An 11,217-nucleotide genomic window follows, 5' to 3' on the forward strand; every position below is an offset into this window, starting at 1 on the left:
AGGCGTTCAAATAAAACTAACAGTTAACAACTCTAGCTTTATTTCCTAAATGTTTAAAAATAGAAACTTTGATGATCTGTGTTTCAATGAATAATTTGCTAATTGAAAGAATATTCAGATTTAATGATTTTTTTTACAATTTTTTTGTTAGTAATGAATAAACCAGTGAACAACTGATATGTTCGGATGGATATTCTTTCATTGTGGATTCTTTCACATATGTTTATAAATATAATAAAATCAGTTTTGCTTTATTTACTTCACCTGCTTCCTTTTCAATCTATTTTTGCAATGTGTCTCTTACTAGAGTGTAAGGATAAATGTTTTCAGTGCCCTTAAAAAGAAAGAATTCCTGTGCAGTTAGGGAATCTTCACTGAGCCATCAGAAAATGTTAATCAGGTACCTACTATGTGCCATGAACTATTTTATTTGCTGAGGTTTTGGCAGTGGACAAGAATCCAAATTTACTTTCTCATCTGTGAAGATAGATAAGCACAACTAAAACATAAAAATGTAAATAATCACTCAAGCTTCTGATAGTTATATGTGTTGATCAGAGAATTAAACAAAATGATGGGATAGTAAATGTGCAACAGTCCTTTCTAAGAAAAGGCTATTTAGAGCTGGGGATTCTTTTTATTGATTGATTGATTGATTGATTGATTTTTTTTTTAGCGTTTGTTTATTTATTTTGAGAGAAAGAGCTCAAACAAGAGAAGGACAGAGAGAGGGAGAGAATCCCAGGGAGACTCTACACTGTCAACACAGAGCCTAGTGCAGGGCTGGAGCTCAGAATCTGTGAGATCATGACCTGAACTGAAATCAAGTCAGACACTTAACTGACTTAGCCACCCAGGCACCCCTACAGGTGGGGATTCTTAAATCTTAGCTGGACTGTGACTTGTTTTAAGCAATGGAAAGTACTGGAACCAATAGTGTGGTAGTTCTGGGCCTTTGCTCAAGACCCTTGTGTTCCTTCCACTCTCTCTGGGAATTCTGCGTCCAAGACATAAATGGGAAGTATGGAAGAGCCTGGTGGAAGATAAGAAGGAACACGGACGAGGCAAGTAGCCCTAGTGGACCCAGACAAGGTCAACCCAGATTGAGTGACAACCAGCTGACCTACAGGTATATAAGAAAGTCCAGTCTACATCAGTTGAACCACCTGTCTGACTTGGGGTTAAGTGGAAACGTGAATGTGCCCAGTTAGGATCAGGAGACCGACCCAACTCACCCATAGCCTTGTGAGCAATCATGAGGGCTTAATGCGTAAGTCCGCGTATGTGCATGCCTGTGTCCAAACATACACCTGCAAACGTATGTTCATACATCTTGGAATCCTTGCTATATGCAGGCTCTGCCTCCGTGACACACACTGCCTGATAGAAGGAGGCCATTGCAAGCTGCGATTTAGATGAACGTAGCACTTACCTCCACTCCAAATACATGTGAGACAGCAAAATCTCAGTCCACCACCATGCCAAGTGTCTCTGTAGGTCATAAATCCAGGTACTGTGTAGCTGAGGAGCTCTTCGCAAGTGCTGTTTGAGAGATTACCTTTTCGAAAGATGAAAGATTTGGGGCAGAATGCACCTGACCCTTTAGCAATTCAGGGGCCTGCCATGCTATGATAAATCGGCTCTTGTCCTTCCCGTGAATTCTCCAGCTTCAGCAGTTCTTGCCGTTTAGTGCTGCTGGAAGAGCTCCTGGGATACACATTGTGAATACTGTGGTGGTTTATTTCTCCTAACCATTTCCAAAATGAGAACTCTTTCCAGGGCACATCTTCTCCTGAAACTTGAGGATCACACTATTAGCACAAACACTGAATCCCAGGAGTGTATCTGTGTATATGGGTGTTACACATGCTATAACCAATCAGCTATATTCTGAAGTGCTTACATGTATTGGGAAATGAGAAATGCCACCATGCCCTCATCTCATCTCCCCCCACCCCGTTTAATTATATTTTCAGCTGCAACACAACCCTATCTTTTAGGATAGATAATATCAGAGTTTGAATCCTAATTAATAGCTTATGTCTTCACCAATAAAATTGCACCTGTAATTTTTTGGCTCCCTGGATTGACAGAATTTTCTCCTTGGATAATATTGTATCTAGTATGAGTTTTTCCTGTTGGCATTACCTCTTGAAGCCTCATTTTTATCATGTAAACAAGTTGACTAGCCCCTATATCATTGTGTGATCACGATAAATTTGCCTCTCATTTTGTCTGTTGCATATCAGGATATTCTATTAAGCTATTAGTTCATACAAAGAGTAGTTGATGTTTTTGTTTTTGTTTTTATTTTTCATATTAATGGAGAGCTGTGAAGGATCTGATGTTACTTTACTTGCAAGCTAGCTCATTATTCTGTCTCTCATTCATGGATGCTGGCAGAAGTCATAATACTCCCGGGTCAGAGCCAAAAGACTTTATTATTTATGGCAAGAGCAGTAGTGACAGTACCAGTATTTTCTCATGCCAGTTCCCAAGCCCAACTCCCACAGGAAGATGTGAAGAGAGACAGGTGACAGGTGACATGAACACATTGAGTGGGTTTTGTAACAGGAATGCAGAGACTGCGAAGCTTGATTCAGGCTTCTCTAAAAATGCAGCTGTTATTGCCTTGGTTCACAAGAAATGCAAAAATGCAAGAGCCCCATGGAATCAGCCAGTGACACGGAATTGCAGGTTTGGGAATAGGTTTGCAAGTGCAGATGATTGAGCTACTTCTACAAGTGAAAATTGGATTTTGTGAGAAAAATAAAAGGGAAACAGAAACAAAGAAAGCAAAGGTCTTTTTTTTAATTTATTCTTATTTTTTTAATGTTTATTTTTGAGAGAGAAAGAGACAGAGCATAAGTCGGGAGGGGCAGAGAGAGACACACAGAATCCGAAGCAGACTCCAGGCTCCGAGCTGTCAGCACAGAGCCTGACACGGGCTCCAACTTGGGAACCGCAAGACTATGACCTGAGCCGAAGTTGGACACTTAACCAACTGAGCCCCCCGGGCACCCCCCAAAACAAGGGTCTTGTATTGAAAGGAGCAAACTATGGATCGCTGAAGACAATGAATTATATTACTATACGTACATTCAAGTTCAAGAGAGCAACTGAAAAATAAAACCATATTCACATAATTGAAAGCTTAGAATGGGATTGCTACATCCTCATCTGAGGGTATAATTACTATTTTGATTCATATTTTTCTGATTCTGAATAAAGGTGATTTTAATTCTTTCTGGAAACCATGTCCATAGACTTACGGAGTGTGCTGCTAAATCTGGGTGTTCATGTCAGAGCTACACTGAACTAGGACCAGTTAGGGTTGAAACGGAACACCATGCATGTGCCGCTGATGACCAATCTCTTTCTTCAGCTCCGACTTATCTGATTCAGCCTCCACTGTGTTTAATATTTCTCCCTAAAATTGAACTCATCATTGAATTTTCCTTCCACACATACTCTTCCTCTATTATTTCAATATTAGAAAGGAAACATGCAAATTAGGAAGCACATTCACCTAGTTTCTCAGGCCACATATGGCGACCAGAGACTTGCTCACTCCTCCTTGCACATCGCACAGATCCAGTCATTTACTTCTCATAACTCTGGAATCTATCCATCTCTCTGCATTTTCACTGCCACCCACCTAGTCCACGTTACCACGGTCTGGATGCCCGCACTAGTCTTCCAAGGGTCTCTCGTGGTCTTCCTTTTCATTCTCTTCAATGATGCCATACTTATCTTCAAATGGCTTCATTTATCTTGAAGATAAATTTTAACCTTTTTCATATATGTGATCAGGCCATTCATCTTCTGAGCCCCATAGCCCACCTCTCTTCGATGAAGTTCTATGCTTTTGCGGGAGAGTCCTTCAATGTCCTGCATTGCTCAGAGAAATACTCACCTCACACCCTCTCCATAGACTACCCCTCCTCTTGTATGTCCTCTCTACCTAGGTTAGCATTTACTTACTTCTTTCTACAGTCTCAGCTTTCACATCAAATTTTCAAGGGTCCCTTCATAGACCTCAAAGCGGTTTAAATTGCACAATCTGTACATTGCTAACACGCCCTGTGTATTGTCCACTGTTTTCTTTTATTTTTATTTTTTCCTGTTTCTTTCTTTTTGAGAGAAAGAGAGACAGAGCGTGAGTGGGGAGGAGCAGAGAGAGGGCGACACAAAATCTGAAGCAGGCTCCGGGCTCCGAGCTGTCAACGCAGAGCCGGACACAGGGCTCGAACTCACAGACAGCGAGACTGTGACCTGAGCCCAAGTCTGCTCAACCAGCTGAGCCACCTGGGTGCCCCTGCACACTGTTTTAAAATTCATGTATATGCATGATTGAATCCATGTCTTCTCATACGTAACTTCAGTGAGGGCGTGAATGGCACTCATCTTGTTCTCTTGGTCACTAAAATCCCCTCAGCACTTAAAAGACTGTAGGTGAAATTTAAGCAAATCATTGACAAATGCATTGTAACTATTCTTCCCAGAATACCTGAAATCCATGGGATTTGTTACTCAGAAGGATAATATTTAGAATATTCACATACAAATGTATACTTCAACTAAAAATATTCTTTTTGAGGTTAGACCTCCTTTTGTTCTCATTTTGACATTATGGCAAGGTTTCTGGCTTTCTTTTTTTTTTTTTTTTTTTTTTTTTTGCCTGTGTTTTGCACACTTGAAAACTAGGAGGAAATTAGAGAACATTTGTCAAATTTCAAGCCTGCTTATCAGCAACACTTCAGGTGCTTTAAATGGAAGAGGAGAAACATCCACAAGAATAAAATCAGTGAATTCTTCCATTTACTATTTCTAGCAGCAGTAAAATCAATTGTATCTAAGAGGCAAAACAGTATGCTAATTACACCTTTTATTCAGGATTGTCAGCTAAAAGGGTCAGCTTTCACTTTCTACAGCATTATATTAACCCTTTACAGATCTAACTTCTTAAAATATGACAAAATGATCACTGCTTTCACTTACTAAAGGTTTTGTTCTAGGTGTTATTAGAAGGAATTCTCATGAATTATTTTATAGCAAAAGCCCAACAAAAATTAGGCAATAGATCATAAACCAGCAAATGTTTACTGAGTATCTACTCTGGGCAATCAATGTTGTAGCTGATGGATCAATTGCAAGGAACAAATTAGATACAAAAATCCATGGTCTCTTGTAATTTGCATGCTAGCATGGGGAAATGTATCAACATGAATAAATCAACTGCATACTGTATTAGAAGATGATAAGGGGCATAGAGAAACATAGAGCTGGCAGTAGGTTTGGGGAGAAGTCATGGCAAAGATTCCCTCCTTGACTAAGCTCTACTCAGCCTACTAAGCTCTACTCTGAACTCTTGGCAAGTATGGTTTCTCAGCTTCCATGGTCATCTCTGCATTACCCAATTTCATTGAGAATCCTGCTATCAGTTTAGTCAGAATCCTTGATATCTAATATGGGTCCTCAACCTCTACCATTCCCCAGGTGATGTCCTAGCACTCTGGCCCGCCTTCAGCAAGAAGCCTGTAGGTGAGTTTAGCCAGAATCCGCCCCCATCGTCACCTCTGATGTTTCCTCTTGGTAATTCTCCACTCTGCTCCTTGGCTATAAATTCCCACGTTTCCTTATTGTGTATGGAGTTGAGCCGAATGCATCCAGCAACTCCTTTCCTCTTGGGGAGAATGGTGGAAATTTCCTAAACCTGATACAAATATAAGAAATAGAGAATAAATCTCACCCTGCAAATCACGTATATGCATTGGTTATATTTTATTCATAGACTTTTTTTTTCAAACCTTTGTTTTTGGTGTCTTTCCATGGAAAGATTTTCTTTAAATCCTTTGGAGCCTATCAGTATTACAATCTGCCCACTACTCTTGTGCTTTATTGTTTTTTTCTCAAGGTGTCCTTCGCAACCTTAAGTCACCGGGTTTTCTGATATCAGTTGTTCTAAAACATAAAGTGTTTATTTTTCATTTTCTATTTGACATATACACAAAGTGTATTTTGGGGTCATTTTGTCTAAGTCAATTAGTTGCAAATGCAGTAAGTGCAAAAAATGGTACTGAATATAGTAAAAATCAAGTAACAATCCCAGTCTTGTAGGACTGTCTTTAGCTACAGTGAATGGAGGCCCTTAACTAGGGCTCCAGGCTTAACACATGGAAATGAACCAGAATGAAAATATAGTTTTATGTAAAATTTTTTCAGTTCTGTGTTTAAAGCTAGTTAATTGTCAAGTTTAGGTTATAGAACATGTTTTACTTAACTTTTATTTTGAGAGAGAGAGAGAGAGAGAGAGAGAGAGAGAGAGAAGTGGGGGAGGGGCAGAGAGAGAGGAAGACAGAGGATCTGAAGCAGGGTCCCTCCTGACAGCAGCAGGGAGCCCAATGCAGGGCTTGAACTCAGCAACTGTGAGATCATGACCTGAGCAGAAGTCAGATGTTTAACCACCCACTGAGCCACCCAGGTGGCCCAGCGTAACACTTTTTTTAAACTATTATTTTATTATTATTCTTAACTTACTAATGCTTTTAAAAGTTTATTTATTTTTGAGAAAGACAGGGAGAACACAGAACCTTAGGCAGGCTCCAGGCTCTGTGCTGACAGCTCAAAGCCTGATGCTGGAATCTATGATCCAGGAGATCAGGACTGAGGCTTAACCAACTGAGCCACTCAGGCGCCCCAGGAACAGTTTTGTTGTTGTTGTTTTTGTTGTTGTTGTTGTTAATGTTTATTTATTTTTGAGAGACAGAGTGAGAACGGGAGAGGGGCAGAGAGGGAAGGAGACACAGAATCTGAAGCAGGCTCCAGCTCTCGAGCTATCAGCACAGAGCCCGTCGCAGGGCTTGAACTGACAAACTGCAAGATGATGACCGGAGCTGAGGTCGGACGCTTAACTGACTGAGCCACCCAGGCACCCCAAACACTGTTTTAAACTGAAACCGGAGAACATAGCCTACAAAGAGCTAAACCACAGGAATATTTCTCTGAAAAGGTGAGATGATGGAAATGGAGAGGTGATGAGAGAGAGTTCCAGAGGATAGTAGGAGGAAAACAAAAATCCGAGGAAAGGCGTCAGAGCTAACAAGACCAGCATCACACAACCACTGTAACTCATGTTTTATTTTGTTTTGTTTCGTAGAAGACTTTTATTTTAATTTAATATTCTTTTTTAATTTAAAATTTTTTTTTCAACGTTTATTTATTTTTGGGACAGAGAGAGACACAGCATGAACGGGGGAGGGGCAGAGAGAGAGGGAGACACAGAATCGGAAACAGGCTCCAGGCTCTGAGCCATCAGCCCAGAGCCTGACGCGGGGCTCGAACTCACGGACCGTGAGATCGTGACCTGGCCGAAGTCGGACGCTTAACCGACCGCGCCACCCAGGCGCCCCTCTTTTTTAATTTTAGAAAGTGGTCTGCTGATGCTACATAACAGGAACAAATATTTGTTCTTGGACTAAGAGGACCCTTCCTCACAACAATTAAGTCATCAAATCTGTGTAGCTGATGATGTTCTCAGGGTTCCCAGATGCCTTCTCTTCTACGAGATCTATTTTGTGCTTGTTGTGTTAAAGTCTTTCCAATGCCAATTTGCTTCAACTTCCAGCGTTTCGAATGGAAGATCTTTATAAGTCAAAGGGCAAGCATCTCTGGTGAAGGAATGTAGATTCTCTTTTGTTGGCATCTACTCATCAAGTCCCTTATCCAAAACTGTATCATAACAGAAGGCTCCAAAGATTGCAGGAAGCTCTGGAGCTCTGAACAAACTGACCACATATTCACTTTCCAATGCCCTCTCTGTCATACAGTCCATCATCATGGCACAAGAATGCCCATAAGACGTATTCACTTCTCCTGGCTCATGACCTTTGAAAGTAAGAAACTAAATTCCTCGGGACTTGGTCACCGGGGTGTACATGTCCCAAGGTTGTTTGTCCACAAGAGCTGGAATGGACTTCCGGGATTACCACCCACTCAGATGCCTGGCAAATTGTAACAAGTTGAAATGGTTTTGTTCATCACAAAGATAGGGTCAGCATCATTTTTCTCAACGTGTTTAGCTTCACTCTTCTCAGTTCATGGATAACTGCATGTCTTTGTCTTTACTAAGGAGATCCTTCTGCATTTCATCAGTTCTGTCAGTGACAGCTGAGAAGCTGGCCATGGTGCTAGAAATCTCTAGCCAGTCATGCCATACCACCACCAGGGGCCGCCCGCTAAAGCTGAAGCCTACCGACCCCCAAGGACATTGCCCCTTTCGTGGCCCTTGTGCTCCCATATTTTTCTTTTTCATAAAGTTTATTCATTTATTATTTCTGAGAGAGAGAGAGAGGGAGAGAGAGAGAGAGAGAGAGAACACAGTGGGGAAGGGACAGAGAAAGAGAGGGAGAAAGCATCCAAAGCAGACAGAATCCAAAGCAGACTCCTGGCTCTGAGCTGTCAGAACCGAGCCTGACGCGAGGCTCAAACTCACGAACCATGAGATCATGACCAGAGCCGAAGTTGGACGCTAAACCGACACGGGCACCCCTGTGCTCCCATGTTTTAATCTCACTAATGAAAATGTCAGTTGTCTTTGTAAATTTTTTGTCAGATGACACTTATCTGTAAACCACTACATACTTCTTCTTTCCAAAAATTGAAGCATTTTAGAACTATAAATTTATTGATTATGAACAGTTCAGCTAATGAGAGACTTTAGTGTCTAGGTATTAATTTTAATTCTCAATTCTTTGAGAAGTTATTCTAAAACTAAATGGCTTCTAATTATTTTGAAGTTTTTTTTTTTTTCCAGTCACAAAGGATTGACATTACAATCATTTTAAAGCCATTTCTGAAACAAAGCAGCTGCAAACACTTTGGTTCTATCTGAGTATTTCATTAAGGCATAAATATTTCAATTACCAAATAACAAGTCTTCACAATCTAGGGGTTTGATTGCATACAAAATGATTGATTTGTTTCAAGTGTACTTAGAGTTATATAGAAAAAAATATATTCCAAATATTTCTTACAGAAGATAAGACAGATCTTCTGTTAAAATGAACAAAAATTTGAGAGAGATGTGATATTATCTCATAAGCAAGTAATAATTGAAATGATAAAATACATAAAATTTTAAAAACTTAAAAATCTTCATGCAAAACTTTTCAAATTCAACCAAAAATTTTACTGGAGAAAAATTTATAATGCTAATCGAATATTTTAGAAAATTATCTAGAATGAAGCAAATTTAGCGAAGTGGTCAAATCAGTAACTTAAAAAAATCAAATGTAAACTCAAAGAAAAGTAAATAAGGGGATTAAAATGAACAAATGTGATTAGAGGTAAACATCAGAATGAAATTTTGGCTTTCTAATTATGACTCAGAATAAAGATAGACTTTTAGAATAATGATCAGGGTAAAAAAGAAAGGTAGGGGTTGGAATGAATCTAACACAGAAAAAAGGGCTCAACCACAGAGAGAATGAACTATAAAAAAAATAAGGACATATTATGATTGATTCTATAATAATATAAAAAGGAAATGTACCACTACTAGGAAGCAACTCAATCAAAATTAACGCACCAAAAGTAAGATGGGATTGATCTGTAACTCACAAATTTCACCAAAGCTATTTCCTCTACAGCTCTCCATTCCTTAGTAGAGAACAGCTTCACCAATTTGGTAGCTCAGGCCAGAGTACTTGGAAATATAATTGGTTTTAATACCTCACATACCTTTTTTTTTTTTTTTTTTGAGGAAATCCCATTGCTATGGCTTTTAAAATATGTTCAAATTTTTTTTTAATTTTTAATTTTTATTTTTTTTATTTTTTTTAACGTTTATTTATTTTTGAGACAGAGAGAGACAGAGCATGAACAGGGGAGGGGCAGAGAGAGAGGGAGACACAGAATCCGAAACAGGCTCCAGGCTCTGAGCTGTCAGCACAGAGCCCGACGCGGGGCTCGAACTCATGGACCACGAGATCATGACCTGAGCCGAAGTCGGACACTCAACCGACTGAGCCACCCAGGCGGCCCCCCCTTTTTTTTTTTAAATATGTTCAAACTTTTAGCACTAATCCATCTCCAGTGTTACTAACCTGGCCAAGTCTTAGCCATCTTCCACCAAGATTATTTCGTTATCGCCTGTTCATCCTGTTTCCTTCATTGATCACCATTCTCACCACCAATCCACCTGCAAACAGCTGCTAGAGTAATAGTCATAGAGTGTCAGTCAGTTCCATCGAATTCCAATAAATATAGCATACCCTTCCCCCACACATAGGCCCGTTGGTTATAAAGCTCACATGGAAAAATAAATATGAAATATATCATTTATATACATATAAAATAAATAGGAAAATCTGAAAATAGAGGATTATAGTTACCTTAGATTTGTCAGATAACAAAATATATGACAAACCATTCTAATGACTGTAAACCCGAGAAATGGTACAGACAGTCCATAAATACTTCCAAGAACAGGGAACATTTTTCATATGTAATTAAGGTGGCATCTCAAACAGTTGAGGAAAAGGTGGACTTTTTATGAAACGGTGTTGGCAAAACTGGATAGTCATTTTGCAAAAGAAAAATTGATAAAATCAAATACATAAAACATATGTGTGCTAGAATAAATACCAAGTGAATGTTACCTAAGTTTAAAAGAAAATGAAATTATACAAACAATAGAAGAAACTCTGTGTAAATTCCCTTTAAATCTGGATGTGAAAGAATACTTTTTAACCAAAAATTTAAAAAATGCAGATATAATAAAAGATCAATACATTCAGCCATCTAAAACAATTGCATGAAAAAAATAAATAAAATATTACTTATGGAAAAGTAAATACAAACTGGAACATATTTTTTTCAGTGAATATAACAGTGAAAAGGCCAAACTCACAAATATTCAAATACTGTTTAAATCACTTTGTTGAGGTATGACTGACCTACAAAAAGCTGCACATATTTAATGAATACAACTTGGTGTATTTGGAGGTAAGTATATATCTTTGATATCACCATAACTTATGCTCTAAATATATCCATCACCTTCAAAAGTTTCTTCCTACCCTCTATATTTACCATTATTTTTTATGTGTGACATTAACACTTAACATAAGATCTATCCTCTTAGCAAATTTTTAAGTATATACTATAGTATTAACTATAGGTTCTATGCTATATAAATCTCTATGCTAGATAAAT

The 11,217-nt window shown here is 38.9% G+C and overlaps 1 pseudogene; it reads right to left on the bottom strand.

Annotated features, from left to right (window-relative positions):
• Positions 1–5,485: 5,485 nt before the first annotated feature.
• LOC124510358 (39S ribosomal protein L39, mitochondrial-like) lies at positions 5,486–8,270 on the bottom strand (annotated as a pseudogene).
• Between the last annotated feature and the right edge of the window lie 2,947 nt (positions 8,271–11,217).

This window comes from Lynx rufus, unplaced genomic scaffold (assembly GCF_022079265.1).
Source record: "Lynx rufus isolate CCGP_SWC_20201006 ecotype Redwood Valley unplaced genomic scaffold, mLynRuf1.p SCAF_1, whole genome shotgun sequence".
Taxonomy (NCBI): Eukaryota; Metazoa; Chordata; class Mammalia; order Carnivora; family Felidae; genus Lynx; species Lynx rufus.